The 16,052-nt window shown below is 41.8% G+C and overlaps 1 long non-coding RNA gene across 1 annotated transcript in view; it reads left to right on the forward strand.

Moving 5' to 3' along the window:
- Positions 1 to 4,970: 4,970 nt before the first annotated feature.
- Positions 4,971 to 16,052, forward strand: part of LOC146861676 (uncharacterized) — a 53,242-nt gene continuing 42,160 nt past the window's right edge. The window contains exon 1 of the long non-coding RNA XR_014979298.1: positions 4,971 to 5,072. This is a non-coding gene — a long non-coding RNA (uncharacterized LOC146861676). The remainder of the gene's footprint in view (positions 5,073 to 16,052) is intronic.

A 16,052-nucleotide genomic window follows, 5' to 3' on the forward strand; every position in this document is an offset into this window, starting at 1 on the left:
ATCAGCAAAGAGCTAATGTCCCGGGTAGACAAGTTCCGTATCTTAATACGACCAGAGAGTGATCATTTCCCTCAAGAGACAGTCCTAGACTTAAATATTAAACTTAAGGAGTCTGTAGCTTCATTAGTTGTGTGGCCTGAAATATATAACTTAAGGAAGCTTAAATGGAGAGGAGCCATCATGGATGAGATAATGGATATGGTGAACGAACACATAAAGAATGCTGAGGAGTTAGCAGTTCAACATCAAGTAACTGGGAGGAACTATGTGAATTACTGCTGGACAAATTCCCAGCAAAAATAGTATCCAAAGGTAATTACGGGTTTATTAAAGAGCCATGGTATACAACACAGATGAGAAACAAAAAAAGAAATATCGCCAAAGAGGTAAGACAAAACGCGCAAGCAATTAAAATGGGAATAAAAAAAGATAGCGGAAAGATCCAAAAACGAAGAAAAGACTACAAGATGGAATGCAGAGTGGAAAAAAGAAAATACAGAGAAAAGTTATGGGAAGATCTGCTGTGGGCAAGCAAACTTCCAAATAGTAAAGAATTCTGGGGTATAATCAACAAATTAATGAAAGGTCACGGAAAGCAAAATACCATCGGAATCAGCGAAAATATTTGGCTAGAACACATCGATAAATTGTATAACCCCAAACTGGGATTAGAAGAGGTGGATGCAGTAAGGTCACCGAAAGTAAAGGAAAAAGTACCTAACACCAAGGTAACCAGCATTAATATTGAAAATGGTAAAAATCAGTTTAGCTGGGAAGGAGATGACCAAATTTTGACAACTGTTAAACGTATAAAAACACTGATAAAAAATCTGAAAGCGGAAGGAGCAGCAGGTCCAAACGGGCTACCAAATGCCCTGTTCAAACGAGACCCGGAAGTTTGGGCAAAATACCTAACACCTCTTTTTAACCACGTGTTCCGTAACAACAAGATCCTGCAATCCTGGAGCGGTAACCTGTTCCACCCAATTTACAAGAGCGGTATTAGAACAGAACCCGGGAATTACAGGTTGATCGCCCTGATCGACGTAGAGGCCAAACTCTATGCTTCATGCATCTTGGAACATCCACAAGAGTGGATAGAGGAAAACAATATTATCCCTAACTTCCAAACAGGCTTCAGACGGGGAATGGGCACCATTACTAATCTAACAGCCTTGACAATTCTGACGGAAAAGGCTGAAAGGAAAAGGGGAGCTTTAGTGGCTTGCTATATAGATCTAAAAGCGGCTTTTGATAGAGTGCCGCTGGACCGATTGTGGAAGAAACTGAAAGCATGGGGACTGCCACAACTACTGATACAAGCAATACAATCATTATACAGTGAAACATGGGCCACTAAAATTAGGGGACGGACAAAGAGTCTCTTCAAAAATAAACATCACAAATAGATTAAAACAGGGCTGTGTCCTTTCTCCAGGTTTATTTAATTTATATCTAGCTGATTTGAATCGCCAGTTAGAACAAATAAACGGACAACCACCAAATTTGGCAAAGGAGCCGGTTCAATACTTACAGTATGCAGACGACATTGTCTTGGTAAGCCAGACTTAGATTGGGCTACAAAGGGCAATAAATAAACTAATAGATTACTTGGACGCTCAAGGTTTGGAATTGAATAAATCAAAAACCAAGGTGGTAAGACTAGCGGGCCCAAGACAAGGAAACTATAAATGTTTCATTAAGAACTCTCAAATAGAAGAGACAAGATCTTATAAATACTTGGGCATCAAAATGGCAAGAAATCTGTCAATGGTGGAGCAGAAAAAGGAGATTACATCAAAAGCTCAATCCTTAATATTTGCTTATAAACAACTATATAAGAAACTGGAAAGCCCTTCACATGGGCATCTTTTAAAAATTATGGCAGCCCAACTGCTACCGACCCTGTCCTACGGCCTGGAAACCCATGGCCAAGAAAGTAACATCTTAAATAAGCTACAAACCAAGGTTTACAAAACGGTATTTATTCTCTTTAAAGGTTCCTCTCCAGCACAAATCTGTTTGGAATTCGGACTACAGAATCAAGTATTCCAAAGGAAGGCAACCATGGTAAACTTATGCTGGAAACTCAGAGCAGCAGAACTGGGAACTTTGAATAATTTATGCTGGTTGGAAATAAAGCAACAACTAGAGCAAAGAATCCCAAACTCGTGGGGGGACCAATTGAGGATAGCTCTGGAAGAATTAGAGCTTGAGGGGCTTTGGAACAGCAAGTTGGAAAAGGCCACATTTAAAATAGCTTGCAAAAACAAAGCAAAAGCATTATCTTTCGTGGAGGACAAAAGGGGATTAGCGAGACGCCGCCATGCATGGGTCATAATAAACTCTTATACACGGCTAACACCTCAACCCTACCTAGCAGCTCACTTCTGATTGTCCTTAAAAAGGAGGTTCATGGCATACAGATTTGGAGATCATTGCACATTAGACTTAGTACCCTCCTGGAAAAACAAGGATCAAGCAAAGGCATGTCGTTTATGTGGTTATTATAGCAAAACTTTGAGCCATATACTGTGTGTCTGTGAAATAGTAAAATTAGAAAGAAGGAAGATGCTGAGAACAGCTTTTAATGATTTAAAATCCGCACCTGCAGACAGGCGGCAACAAGTTGGATGGGTGCCGCTTCAAACATTTTAATATGCAGGGGGATAAAATTTATGATAGTAGTAGAAAGCTTACTTTCAAAAGTGGGCAAAAACTGAAGGCACGCTGCCATAAAAAGAACCAAGTAGACTTTTATGAACTGAAAATGTTTTTAATATGAAATGTGTTTTATATGCTTTATGGTTTGTGAAAACCAAATAAAGTTACTTTTTGACTGACTGACTGACTGCCCTCATACGTGAGGGATACTGGCCACTTTATCTCCAAGATTGAAAATCTCCCATACAATAACAACTATGAATTATTGGTCACTATGGACCTAGAGTCCTTGTACACTAACATCCCCCAAAAAGAGGCCATTAGAGTGCTTTGGGAAATCCTAGAATCGGACCCTGCTATCACAAACTCGGCTTTCATCTTACGGTGTTTGGAAATCGTGCTTGGGGAATTATTTTTTTTATTCAATAGTAATTATTACCAACAAGTCCAGGGCGTGAGTATGGGCGCCACCTGTGCCCCAAGTATAGCTTGTCTATACATGGGGGATTTTGAGACACGAAACATATACAATGAAATGGCTCAGTTCTTTGAAAACGTCCGAGCATGGTCGCGATTTATCGACGACATCTTTTTCATCTGGCTGGGCAACCAGGAGACACTCGATGAGTTTACTCACTGGATCAATGCAGCCGAGCCCAACCTAAGATTTACCGCACATTCTAGCAACATCAAGGTGGAATTCTTAGATGTATGGGTCGAGCACTGTAACGCTCATCTTCAGGTCACACTGTATACCATGCCGTCGGCTAGAAACACCTTATTACAATTCAGCAGTTTCCATCCACAATGCCAAAAAGAGGGTATACCCTGTAGCCAGTTCCTTTGTATTCGAAGAAACTTTACCAACGTGGCCGATTTCCTCAAACAAGCAGAAATCCTAAGGCAGAAGCTTTTGATTAGAGGATACCCTGCCAGATTGATTAAGGATGACCTAAAAAGAGCTAGGTACTGCAACCGAGAAGCCATGTTCTTGCCCAAATCTCAGAGAAAACTGACCAACTTGTATGTGTTACCAAGGACTCCAACTTTGACCACAAGGTACGCCAGGTCATAAACTCGCAATGGCATCTCCTCAATATTGGCGAAGATGAACATAAACTTCCAAAACCCCTCTTTGCCTTTAAGAGGAACAAAAACCTTAGCAATTTCCATGTCAGAGCATAAAGCTGGGAACGTGACTCTTTCTGTCAGAAATCCATCACAGGAGGTGAGCCTATCAAAGGCAACCACCGATGTGGATCATGCCAAGCCTGCTCCAATGCCATTGTTAGTAACAACATTCAAATTATTGACCGGGCGGTCTTTCTTACGGAAATGACCAACTGCCGCACGTCAAACATCGTGCATATCATTCTATGTCCCTGCAATTTGGCCTTCATTGGTGAAACCGGCAGAGAATGTAGATTAAGGATTGGAGAGCAAAACTCCAATATCAAGCTCATGAAGCGTGCTGCTCCCCTGGTCAGCCATTGGATCAAGGCGGCCCATGTTGAAAGTGGCCTTAAATCGTCTATTCTGGAGAAAGTCCAACCGCAAGCTGATAGAGACATCACTGCCGTACGTAAGAAGAGAGAGGTTTTTTGATTTTCACCCTCAAATCAAAAGAAAAGGGACTCAATGAAAACCTACCATGGGAGAATGCAATGTTTTAATCTCTCACAGTTCACCTTTGAGCCCCCTCTGCATATGTATGTTCTTTCCTGAACCTTATCATAATGGGCGTTTGGGTTTTAGGCTTTCTTCTGTCACCCCCCCTTTTTTGGATCCCTTGCGCTTCTACCTCCCGGATTGACTTGTTTCGTGATCATCTGCCAGTCTGGGCTCACTGTTTAGGCCCTTATTGGTCACCCTATGGGCCCCCTCACTGGCCTCTCATTGCGCCTTTCTATTATGTGTGTACGACCGCCGGACCTTTGTCCTACGCCTGCTCACCTTTATCCATGTCCTGCAGAGTCCATATTGTATCCTCGGACTCTGGCCTGACCTCTTATTCTGTCCATTCTGGCATTTTCTCTATTGTTTTTATTTCATTTTTTGGCTGCATTTGATACATCCGTTTTATGAGGCGGCATAGAAGACTTCTGTCCCCTGGCCCACTCTCTCCTTTTCCCCAGACCAGTTGAGGTTTGTTATTATCGTTTTACTCCCCTTCTCCAATATGGTGCACGTCCTTTTAGCCCCCGAGCCAATTCTGTAGTCCTTTCTCCATGTTTTTCACCCGTGGATTAGGACATCTCCCTTGGTTCGGGGTTCTCGCGCGGTTTTTTGCATTTAAACTCCCATCTGGAATCGTACGACTATTCCAGGCCGCCGGACATCACTGGCGGGAGGATCTACACGCCCTCTGGACCCTGGTTCACGCACTCAGCGGTAGAGATCTGTTTGAGGTAAGCGCGCTGCTGTGCTGATTTGTGCTGGATACCTAACCAAGGAATCCGGATCTCCGCCTCGTTGGCCGTGATTTTATCTTTTCTTGCCTTGTGACCATTTAGTCTTAGTGGCCTTAGGTTTCTATGTAGCATATCCTCGCGGCTGTCACCTCTCTAACCTCCACACCGCCTGTTATCTCTGATATGTATCCATGAGGTCGGAACCTGTTCCACCCATGAAGTCTATCAGCCGACTAACCACCAATGCTTGCCGTTAATGTGTTTTTTAAGTGAATTTGCAAAGTTTTTTAAATGCTAATTCCTAACTATAACGTGTGTGAAACCTATGGTTTTTTCAGTGAATTTGTACGGTTTTTTAAATGCTAAGTTATGTATTTATTATTATATTTTTTATATATTTATTTTACAATAAACTACGTATTAAACTATTTATTTTTTTTAATGGTTTTTCACCGTGTGCGCACGCTGCGTGCACCGTGAGCGCACCCCGCGATTAAAAAAAAATAAAATTACAATGTTTTCTTCTGCCTTCGGGGTCCTTCAGGGACCCCCTGACAACGGCTAGGGGGTCAGGAACTCTCTACCCTGCCCCCTTTTCACGTTCGCCACCTTTCTTTTTTACTCTCGCACTCAAAACAAACAAAATGGCGGCCAACACTTCCTGATTTCGACCGATTCGAACGTTGACTGACATGTAACCACCAATCAGAATTACGCTCGCGCACGGTGCGCGGCTATAGATATTTATGTACTTTAACTGCAATTTTCTCAGGAACTACTGAACAGATTGACTCCATGTATGCAAAAGGCACATCCCTGACCTAAGGACTACCTCTTTGCCAAATTTCAAGTAATTCTGTTCAGCCGTTCGGGCTGTACCTTCGACTAAAGGTCCTATGGGAAAATGCATGGGGAAAACGCGTTTTGGGACCCCCCTTTATTCTCGGCCCCCGCTTGACGAATACCCCCGAGACTTTCAGGGTAGGAGCTGAGCGGAGCGCCCCATTAGTTTTGAAAATTTCACGAGGATTCGTCAACCGGCGCCAAAGTTATTCAAAATAGAATTTTGAGATTTCCTATGGAAACACGGTCCTAACTATAACTATCTACTGGCGACCGCCAGTAGATAATATATATATATATATATATACACCTTTGTCATTTTTCCAGGTATTTACCTTCATGAGTCCCACTCTCCCTTACTTCATCCTGATGAAGGTGTGACCCAGAGAGCCCCCGTATCTCCCCCATATCTATCTCCCTCCTGGAAAAAAAGTTGTAATCTTGAACTGTGTGAAAAATTGAGGATTGTATATCCCTCATGTACAGTTGTCTTTCTTATTCTGACATCGCATTTTGTTAATATAGTTTGGGGAACACTCTTGGCATCGCCTATTGACTGTTACTCTGATCCAATGAACTGTTATTCGATTGGAAGTTTGAGTCTGTGTGAGTATGTGGTTGTGTGATAGGTTGGTAGAATGAGTGTGTGTGACTCATGATGTTAATTTTTGTGACATTGATCTTTGTGTTGTTTGTACTGCTTTGATCAAATTTTATAAATAAATGTTATATATTTTTTTAATCTACTTGTATGTATCACATTTGGGAGGACATTTTGTTTGTAGGATCAAATTTTATCTTATCGGTGACGTATTAGCACCAGATTAAGTACATTTTGGGAGGACATTTTGTTTGTAGGATCAAGTTTTATCTCATCGGTGACGTATTAGCACCAGATTAAGTACATTTTGGGCAGAGGAGTTGTTTTCACTGTATTGTTAGCAGCTGACTTTAGTGTTGTCGTACTGTATGATGACTGCTCTGTGTTAGTCTGTGGCCCAGTATCTCTTGTCTTGACTTTACCAGCAAATTACTAGCCAACGTCAAACAAACTTTCTGTAAGGCCTTCACTTTCTTCACAGGCCTGGCACTGGTGGGAGTGGCACTTTGACTCCACATACGCCGACCATCGATTTTTCACTTTGACTGAGGCACACGTGGCATGCACAAGCAGTTTGTTGGACCAGAGCAAGCTCTACAGAAGAGCACTCTCAGTTCTTTCGGGTTGCAGGGTTTACATAATCCCCTATCTTGTCTGCAGTTGGAGCAGCCTCCCCAGCCCGGGTACATGTAAATGATCATGCAACACACGGAGCCCTGTATTACACATCACTATTCTTCCGAGTGTAACCATTAAATGCCTGTACTACGTCATAAAGATCTTAAGTTTCAAAAATAAGTTTATTGAAAAGAATCAGTTGTTCAACATTACTTTGTACATATAATCAATTAAAGGAGAGATAAATAAATGAAGGGCATTAGTAATATATTATTACATTGGAATGAAGAAGAAAAAACATGTTGGAAGGTGAATAAATCGAAAGGCGGAGAGAGGCTGGTTCATATTAAACAGCAATAAAGAACAAAAGGAAGGTGTAATGTTTTTCCATATGGTATCATATACATAGTATTAAAATGGAATATTAAACAATTCTAGTACAAAAAAAAGGAAGTCAAGGAGGCTTAGCAACTTCTTGGAATGAAGGTTGGGGAGTAAAGGTTTTTTTTGCACTATCATCGAAGAAGTGTGTGACAGGAGCCCAAAGATGTAGTCGTTTTGTGGTAAGTAAAATTGGATGGTTGTGACAAATAGCATACCACCAGGCGAGATATGATAATTTGGAGGTGTCTTTCCAATTCTTTGTTATCTGCTGAAATGCAACGGCTAATAGTAAATCAATGATTTGGAGTCGTGAGTGACTACTTTGCCAGTCAGGAGACAAGCTGCCTAGCAAAATATTAATAAAGGATAGGGGAGTTTTGGTTTTGAAAATGGTAGTAATTTGAGAGCAGACCTGTTCCCAAAACGTAAAGACATTCGGGCATGCAAATAACATGTGTTTCAGGTCAGCAGAACATGACCAAAATGAACTAGGACTATTGGCATGTATCCTATGTAAATGTGTGGGAGTAAAGAGCAGTCTGTTATAGATGAAAAACATTGTTTGAGTGGTGCTTGCTGCTCTAGAGGATTTTCTTATTTTTAGCCATATTTTGCTCCAAAAAGAGATGGGCCAATCAACTCCCAGGTCAGTCTCCCAAAAGAGTTCTATTTTAGACTTATCTCTGTTCATGGGTAATTGTGATAAGCGGGAATAAATGGTAGAGGTCTTCAGGTGTAGTTGGAGAAAATTGATCCAAGTGTTGTGAGGGGTGGAGGGTAAAGAGGGTGTATGTGAAAATTGAGCGGAGGCGCCTGAAACCGCAATTGGCAAGTTAACAATTTGTGCTTGAAAGATGCCAGTAAATGATACAATTCCTGTGCTTGTGAAAAGTGGGGGGGTATGCCTTGGTCATTGTCGGGATGTGTTCAATGAGGCACGGGACCCGAGAGTGAAATGCAAGGGGTATTCTTTTATTGTACAAAAAAGTCCGGTATCTTGATCTCTGAGAGCAGTCCAGTATATAGCACTTGTCCCGCTGGACGGGTTGCCAGGATTCCTCGGGACCGTGGCGGGGCGCAGCGTGGGTCAGGTCTCCCGGCTCCTCGGTGTGACGTCCTTCGTCTGGAGACGGCTCCACCGGCTTCTCCACCATGCGTTCGTCTTCAGCTCCGGGTTCCTTTTTCGGCGTCCTCCTCGCGTCTACTTCCAATACCGCGTTGTAATCCCACACCCTCCAAGGCGGCGAATCCAGTCCTGAAACGTCTGAGGGGGCGGGGTCTCCTGACAAAGAGGCGGGCACGTTGTTAAAGGGCCAGAGCCCGGGGAATACAGCCACGTCAATGTCACCACCCGAGTTCCCGAAGTCTGGGGGCTGCAAGGGAGAAGAGGATGGCGAAATAGGTGAGTCTGGGGCGTCTCGAGGGGGACAGGGAGCACATCCTGACAGTCATATAACTGGTGTACCCATATTAGGCCTTTGTTTCTCCAAGTTTTCCAGTATATCGGTTTATTTTTCATTAATATATGATTGTTGTGCCAAATTGTGGAGTTAAGAAAAGTATTAAGATCATGTGAGATTTGAGGAAAGGTGGCTTGCAGTAATTTACATGAATGTTTGATCCCTGGTGTAAGTTTGTTTTGGGGCTTACGAGTAAAGGAAAGATATTCTTGAAATGAAAAAGGTTCTATAAATGAGGCTTCAAGGTTGACCCATAATGGTCTATTGGATGTATGGTCTGAAAACCAATGTGATAACTGCTTCAATTAAAATGCTTTATGATAATTGGAAAAGTGGGGAAAATTAACGCCACCTTCCGATTTTGGTCTTGTTAGTTTTTGAAATGCCATCCTTGGTTTCTTGCTGTTCCATAAGAATGTAGTCAATAAATAATTAATCTTGTAAAAGTGTTTGGATGGAATGGGTACTGGTATATTAGAGATGATATAAAGAACTATAGGAATGAGCATCATTTTGATGGTGTCTAAACGACCCCACCAGGAGAGATGAAGTGGATGCCACCTTGCAGTGAGCGATTTTAATTTATCTATACATTTCTCTAAGTTGAGAGAAATAGATGTGACTATGGAGGGAGAGAACAAAAGGCCGAGATATTTTATATGCTTGGAGTTCCATGTAAAGTTGGAGATCTGACAATCTTCTTTAAATGTGTATTTAGTTAGGGTCATAATCTCACACTTGTCAGTATTTAATTTATACCCTGATAAGAAACTATAGGCATCAACCTCTTGTAGAAAAGCAAGGAGTGAAGATGTGGATTAGAGAGGAAAACTAAAATATCATCAGCATAGGCTGCTAGTTTTATGTGTTGGGATTCGGACATAAAACCTATGATAGATTGATTCTGTCGCAAACGAGAAAGAAAAGGTTTTAACACTAGATTAAAAAGAAAAGGAGATAAAGGACTGCCTTGGCGTATACCTCTGTGAAGAGTGAAATAAGGAGATACAAGACCATTGGCGGAAATGGCTGCTTTAGGCTCTGAATATAATAAGGCAATCAGGGATATCATTTTTGGGCCAAAGCTGAATCACTGAAGAGCGTGGAAAATAAATGGCCATGAGACTCTATTGAAGGCTTTCTCCGCGTCAAGGGCAATTGCAGTTAGTGAATCTGAGTGGTGGGACATCCTGGATAAAATACTGAAGAACAACCGTGTATTATCTGTAATGCTGCGATCTTTAACAAAGCCTGACTGCTCCTTGCCGAGCAGTAGAGGGAGAAGCGGTTCTAATCGTATGGCTAGCATTTTCGAAAAAATCTTATAATCCACATTAACAAACAAGATGGGTCTATAATTTTTGCAATATCTGGAGTATTTGCCATATTTCGGTATTAAACAAATGTAAGCCTCCAGGAAAGAACCTGATGAGTTACAAGAGGAAGTAAAAGAGGAGATGAGAGAGTGTAGGTGCGGAATAAGCAATTGGGTGAAGTGCAAGAAAAATTCCACTGTAAGACCGTCAGGACCTGGGGCGTTATCCTTTTTGAGAGTCCTAAGTGCAGCGATTAATTCGTCCTGTGTAATGTCAGATTCCAGAGTATCCATATTAGGAAAGGGATCATCATGTATCTAGATAGTGGAAAAGTATTGAAGAATGGCGGTATCCGAAGGTATAGTTTCTGGTGTGTAAAGGGATTCGTAAAAATGGACAAATTCCTGAAGAATTTCGGAGTCTTTATACTTTGGTGTTTGATTATCAGCTATAATGGAATCGATGTGAAACCTGTTTTGCTTGATCTTAAGATAGTTGGCTAATAATTTGCCTGATTTATATATGGGGCAAGTGGTTCAACCTACGGCCCTAGGGGGCACATGTGCTTTTTGTACAAGAAGGATCATAGGCAAGTGTGTTTTTATTCATTCTCAAAGTGCCTCTGTCGTCCTTATTTCATATGTGTCTATTCAATCATTGTGCTTGATTTTACTGCCAATGTTTTTTGTGATTTGTTCTCTCAAAACCAATAAACTTTATTATCAATAAAAAAATGCCTGATTTATTTTGGCCACCATAGTATTTCGTGCTCGTCTTCATTAAAAATAAAGAGGCACTTTCAGTCGAAGATTTATTGAAAGCTATCTTTGCGTTTATAAGATCTTCTAGAGAGGTCTTTGTTTTAGAGGTGTATAATGCGTGTTCTAATGTCTTGATTTTAGTGAGAAGTGTGTTGTGTATTAATTTAAAAGATTTACGTTTAATGGACGAATACCTCATGATGAAATCTCAGGCGGTACCTTTGAAGGCATCCCAGATTGTGCAAAATCGCAGCTCTCCAGTTGATTATTATTATACAAAAGTAGTAAAAGAGGCATTAAAGTTGGGATCAAGAAGTAAGGAGTTGTTAAAACGCCATCTTTTTTGGGATGTGGATTGTTAGAGGATATCTAGTTGAATCGCAACGGGAGCATGGTCAGAAATGAGGATAGGCCCTATATCTGCTGAGAGCAAAGATTGGGAGACATTACGTGTAATATGGTCAATTCTGGATTGTGTCTGATGTGGTGGAGAAAAAAAGGAGTATTCTCTTAAAGTTGGATTACAGAGTCTACAGACATCAATTAAGTTGCTCTGTTCTTGTCAGAGTCCCCCAAGTCTTACCTTCTACTTGTGAGGCGATCCTGCAGCGGTGACATGAACTACCACCACCGTCTCCCACCTTACCCTAGTAACGCGTGAATACTGACTAGGATAGAGGGGGTACCAGGGGTAGAAGCCAGACAAGGAGAAGTACAGTTAATAAGTCTGGGGGTCTCACTACGTCTCTGGAGTCTTCCTTGACGCTGGTCTGTATAGGGTGATAAGGGAACAACTGTCACTTCAATGCATTCCCAACCTCCCTACCGCTCTAAGGATTGTCAGACCCACTTGACTACGGGATTACCTCAGTCGTGAGACCCGTGGAGACATCCGTGGCAAACGACAAACCAGCACTCCTGCGCCAGTAACCAATCTGCTCATGGGCGTACGGCGAAGTGCTCCGGCGTGTGAGAACCAAAATAAGAAACAAAACCAGCGCTCCTGCGCAAATAATAAGGTTGACCTGCAGAGTAGCCACCCAAACACACTCCTGTGTGCCTGTGGCTAGGAACGAGAAACAAGGCTTCTACGAAGATAAAACAGGCTTGTAAGACGCCTGCACATTAGGACAGTCCAGGCCAGTCAGAGCTTTTGTATGTGAGAACCAAAATAATAAAACCAGCGCTCCTGCGCAAATAATAAAGTTGGCCTGCAAAGTAGCCCAGCCCACCTAACACACACCTGTGTGCAAGTGGCTAGGAACAAAGAGTGAGGCTTCCACGGGGGCACCACTGGCACTAGGCAGGCAGCAGCAGCAGTCACAATGGCACCAGAAAATGGAGAAGCCTTGCAAGGTACGATACCTGAAGGAGGTAGAGTTCCGGATCAGCGTATCTTCGGCGGTGGCATCGGCGTGAATCTAAAGCGCTGGGGCAGCCGGAATCCGCGTCAGTTAAGCGCGTCCGCCCGTAAGTGAGGCATGGTGACGTCCGCTTCCGGCTCTCGGAGCATAGACCGCTAACCCGATTTCCCCTCGGGCAGCGGTAGTGTTACTCGGCGTGAGTGCGAAGGTCATGCCACCCGCGCGTAACCATGACAGTTCTATAGTTCGTAAAAAAAGCTTTATGGGACTTGTTTGGGATGAAGGAGACCTTAGACTTGCGATCAAGGAAGGGATCCATAACTTGGTTGCTTTCACCTGCAAAAATGAAGTTATCTGTGGGGTGCTGTAAGAGGAATGTGGAGATGTGGGTTCAAAAAGAGATATCCCCATTATTTGGTGCATATGTTAAGTAAAGATATGGGGGTTTTCCCTATCAAGAGATTGGTAAACACCCACCTACCTTCGTTGTCTGAGTCTTGTGAGAGGAGTTTGACATTAAGTGCTTTATGACATAAGGTTATGACACCATTTATTTTGCTATCACCTGGTGAGAAAAAGATTTCACCTACCCAATTTCTTTTAAGTTTCAGCGATTCGCTTTCAGTAAGATGTGTTTCCTGTAACATAGCTATATTGACAACCATTTTAGTTAAGTGGGAAAGGACTCTCTGTCGTTTGATAGGGGAATTTAAGCCTCTGACATTCCAAGTGACAATTTTTAGAAACATAAAATACTCAAATAAGATAAGAATTCAATTGGACCATTGATTGCAAGAAATATTTCCAAATAGAAAATATAGTGAAATACATGGTTAAACATTATGCAAAACCATTCTATGAGTATATGAACAACATATAAAACAGATATTAAATACAAAAATAAGGACTGTAAAAATCTTTAGAATGCAAGTTATAAGGAGTATGGATTCAAAGATAATATCATTCAATAGAACCTTTCTAACAGATTTTACAATAAGTATGAAGATATGAAATGTAGAAACCATTTGGAAAAAGTAAGAGTGAGAAGGAAGAAGAGGAGATGAGAAAAGGGAGAAGAATTAATAAATTGAAGAGGTCGATCCATGAGAAAATGAAGGGATAACAAAACAGCTTAGGAAAGAATGGAAGTAAGAAAAAATATCAGAACAACAGAGAAAGTAGCAAGTCTGGTGAAGGAAAAGAGGAATGAAAAAGAGAGAGAAAAGAAGATAAAGGGAGAGAAAGAATACATAATACAATAGAGAAGGCACGATGAACATACTTACAAAAAATCCAAAACACATATAAAGTAGGGGGAGATGGAGCCACATAGAAGAGTGACGACTCCAAACTGCAAGCGAGGGCGGGAAGGGGTTTGGAGATGGCGGACGATACAACATATGGGGAAATACATCATAAGAGCGGAACCTGCAAAAAAGAGAAAAAAGATGATAAACAGATCAACAAAAAACCAAATAGAGGGAACATTAACTACAGTCAAACAGAAAAAGATAGGAACAAATAAAAACATCAACAATAACTATGCAAAAACATAGCAGCGACAACTATTTGTTGATCGATGAGGACGATGTAGATGTGTCCATAGAATCCGTATGGCAAAAATTAAAAAAGCTGTTCAATTTTAATGGATCCTCGTATGTGGTGGTTTTGTTATTGAAAGTAACTTTAAAGAGGCATGGATGAAAAAGGCCATAGCAAGGTCCAATAGATCTAAGTTGAGGTCTCATTGCTAAAAAGTCTCTTTGTCTGTCAGCAGTGGGTTTTGAGTAATCCTGAGAGAAAAAACAAAGTATTGCTAGCCCAAGAAACACGGTTTGCTGCTCTAGCTGCTGATAAAATCTTGAGTAAGTCAGTATGTTCTAGGAAATATAGGATGACCCCTCTCGGTTTCCTCATACTGGTAGAACGCGATGACGAAGCAGGACCCAAACGATGAGCTTGTTGGATGTTTAATTGAGTGTCTTGTGGCAAGTTGAGTACTTTGGGCAGGAATGACTTGAAAACATTTATAGGATCAGAGCCTTCTGATAATCCATAAATACAGAGGTTATTCCGCCTGTTTCTATTTTTCAAATTGTTTTTGGAGAGAGCACTTGAGAGTGAAGGACATCAGTCTTGCTGCTGACAGAAGACAGGGATTCAAGATTCTGTTCTACTGTAGTTACTCTGTCCTCCAAGCTTGACCATCTTTCAGTTAGGGCCTGTATTTGAGAGTTAGTCTCTTCAACAAATGGGCGAAGAGCTCTAATTTCTTCAAGTGATAAGTCTAAAGTAACCGAAGAAGTTTGTTTGGGAGGGAAAGGAGGGCCCTTCTTTAGACGTTTGCTTGGCGTTTTGTTCGTGCCAGATGACGTAGCAATACTGGAAGCTGTGATGCTCATAGATGAAGTATTCGATGGGTCATCCATGACAGCGCAATATAGACGGGTTTTAGAGCGAGTTGAAGATTTGCGCACCAGAGACAATGAAAGTGAAGGAACTTTGAGTAGTTTGCCCATTCAGCGATATCCAGATTTTTTTTTTAGCACAAATAGTTCCACAGACCTATAGATATTATAAGTATTTATAACACCATCTTTACTGAGGAGAGAGGTTTATTTAGGCAAAAATCAAGGCAGCATTCTGTAAATTGTTCTTCCTGACAGCCTCAGCTATAAGTAAATTTAAAAGTAGGCTAGGGAATCAGCAATATTTTGATACAGCTATCAATAACCTACAAGTGAGAAGAATGAAGTTAATCTAGGGATCCAGCAACACTTCATGGAGGAGCATGAGGAAGAGCCTTGAAGGTGCTGGTACAAAGAAAAAGGATAAAACATTGCAAATTATTCTTTAAAAAAATGAGAGGCTTCCAAGCGGTCAGCACTGTATAGCATTTTGATTTAGGTATTTGCACTGATAGCTTTGCGTAGTGCAGAGTACAAAATGGCGGCCAGTCTTGTGAGGGAGGCACACCAACTTCAAAAGTACAAAAAACAACAAAGAAAGAAGATATAAAGAGCCTTACAGCATTGCCCTATTTCCTCCACAGCATTTCAAGGGCATAGGAGGTATTTCAACGTTATTCGTGGTGACCATGCTGAAGGGTTAATTAAATGCGCATGAGGGGCGTCTTGTAACGGAACCAACAAAATGGCGGCCGAATCCACGAGAGGAGCGCTCCGCTGTTGACAAAGTAAATAACTTCTCTTACATTGCACTTCAAGGTCTCAGAAGCATATCAGTTGATTCTACCTCGTTTCCGACAGCTATGCTGAGGCTTTGAGTAACCACATAGGAAATTCTCCACCCGCCAAAACCGCAAACCCCTCTGCCATCTCGGGAGAGTCAGGCGCCGGCAGCCATCCACCTCGGGTGCTAGCCACGCCCCCCACGTCATGAATGTTTTTAATCACACCCAACACTTACCTCACTATTCTACAGAGTCTGCCAGAGACCAGAGGGGTACGGCTATCTCAAACAAGCACGACACTACAGCGCCCACTTTTTGTTACCATATTCAGCATTTCCTTTTCTTCAATGTTCTCAGTGTGAGTGAGTTAGGAGTAGGACTCTAGGGCGCATTCTGGGAGCCAAAAGCAACTGATCATGCCAACAAGGAGAGCTTCT

The sequence above is a fragment of the Triturus cristatus genome, chromosome 3_1 (assembly GCF_964204655.1).
Source record: "Triturus cristatus chromosome 3_1, aTriCri1.1, whole genome shotgun sequence".
Classification (NCBI taxonomy): domain Eukaryota; kingdom Metazoa; phylum Chordata; class Amphibia; order Caudata; family Salamandridae; genus Triturus; species Triturus cristatus.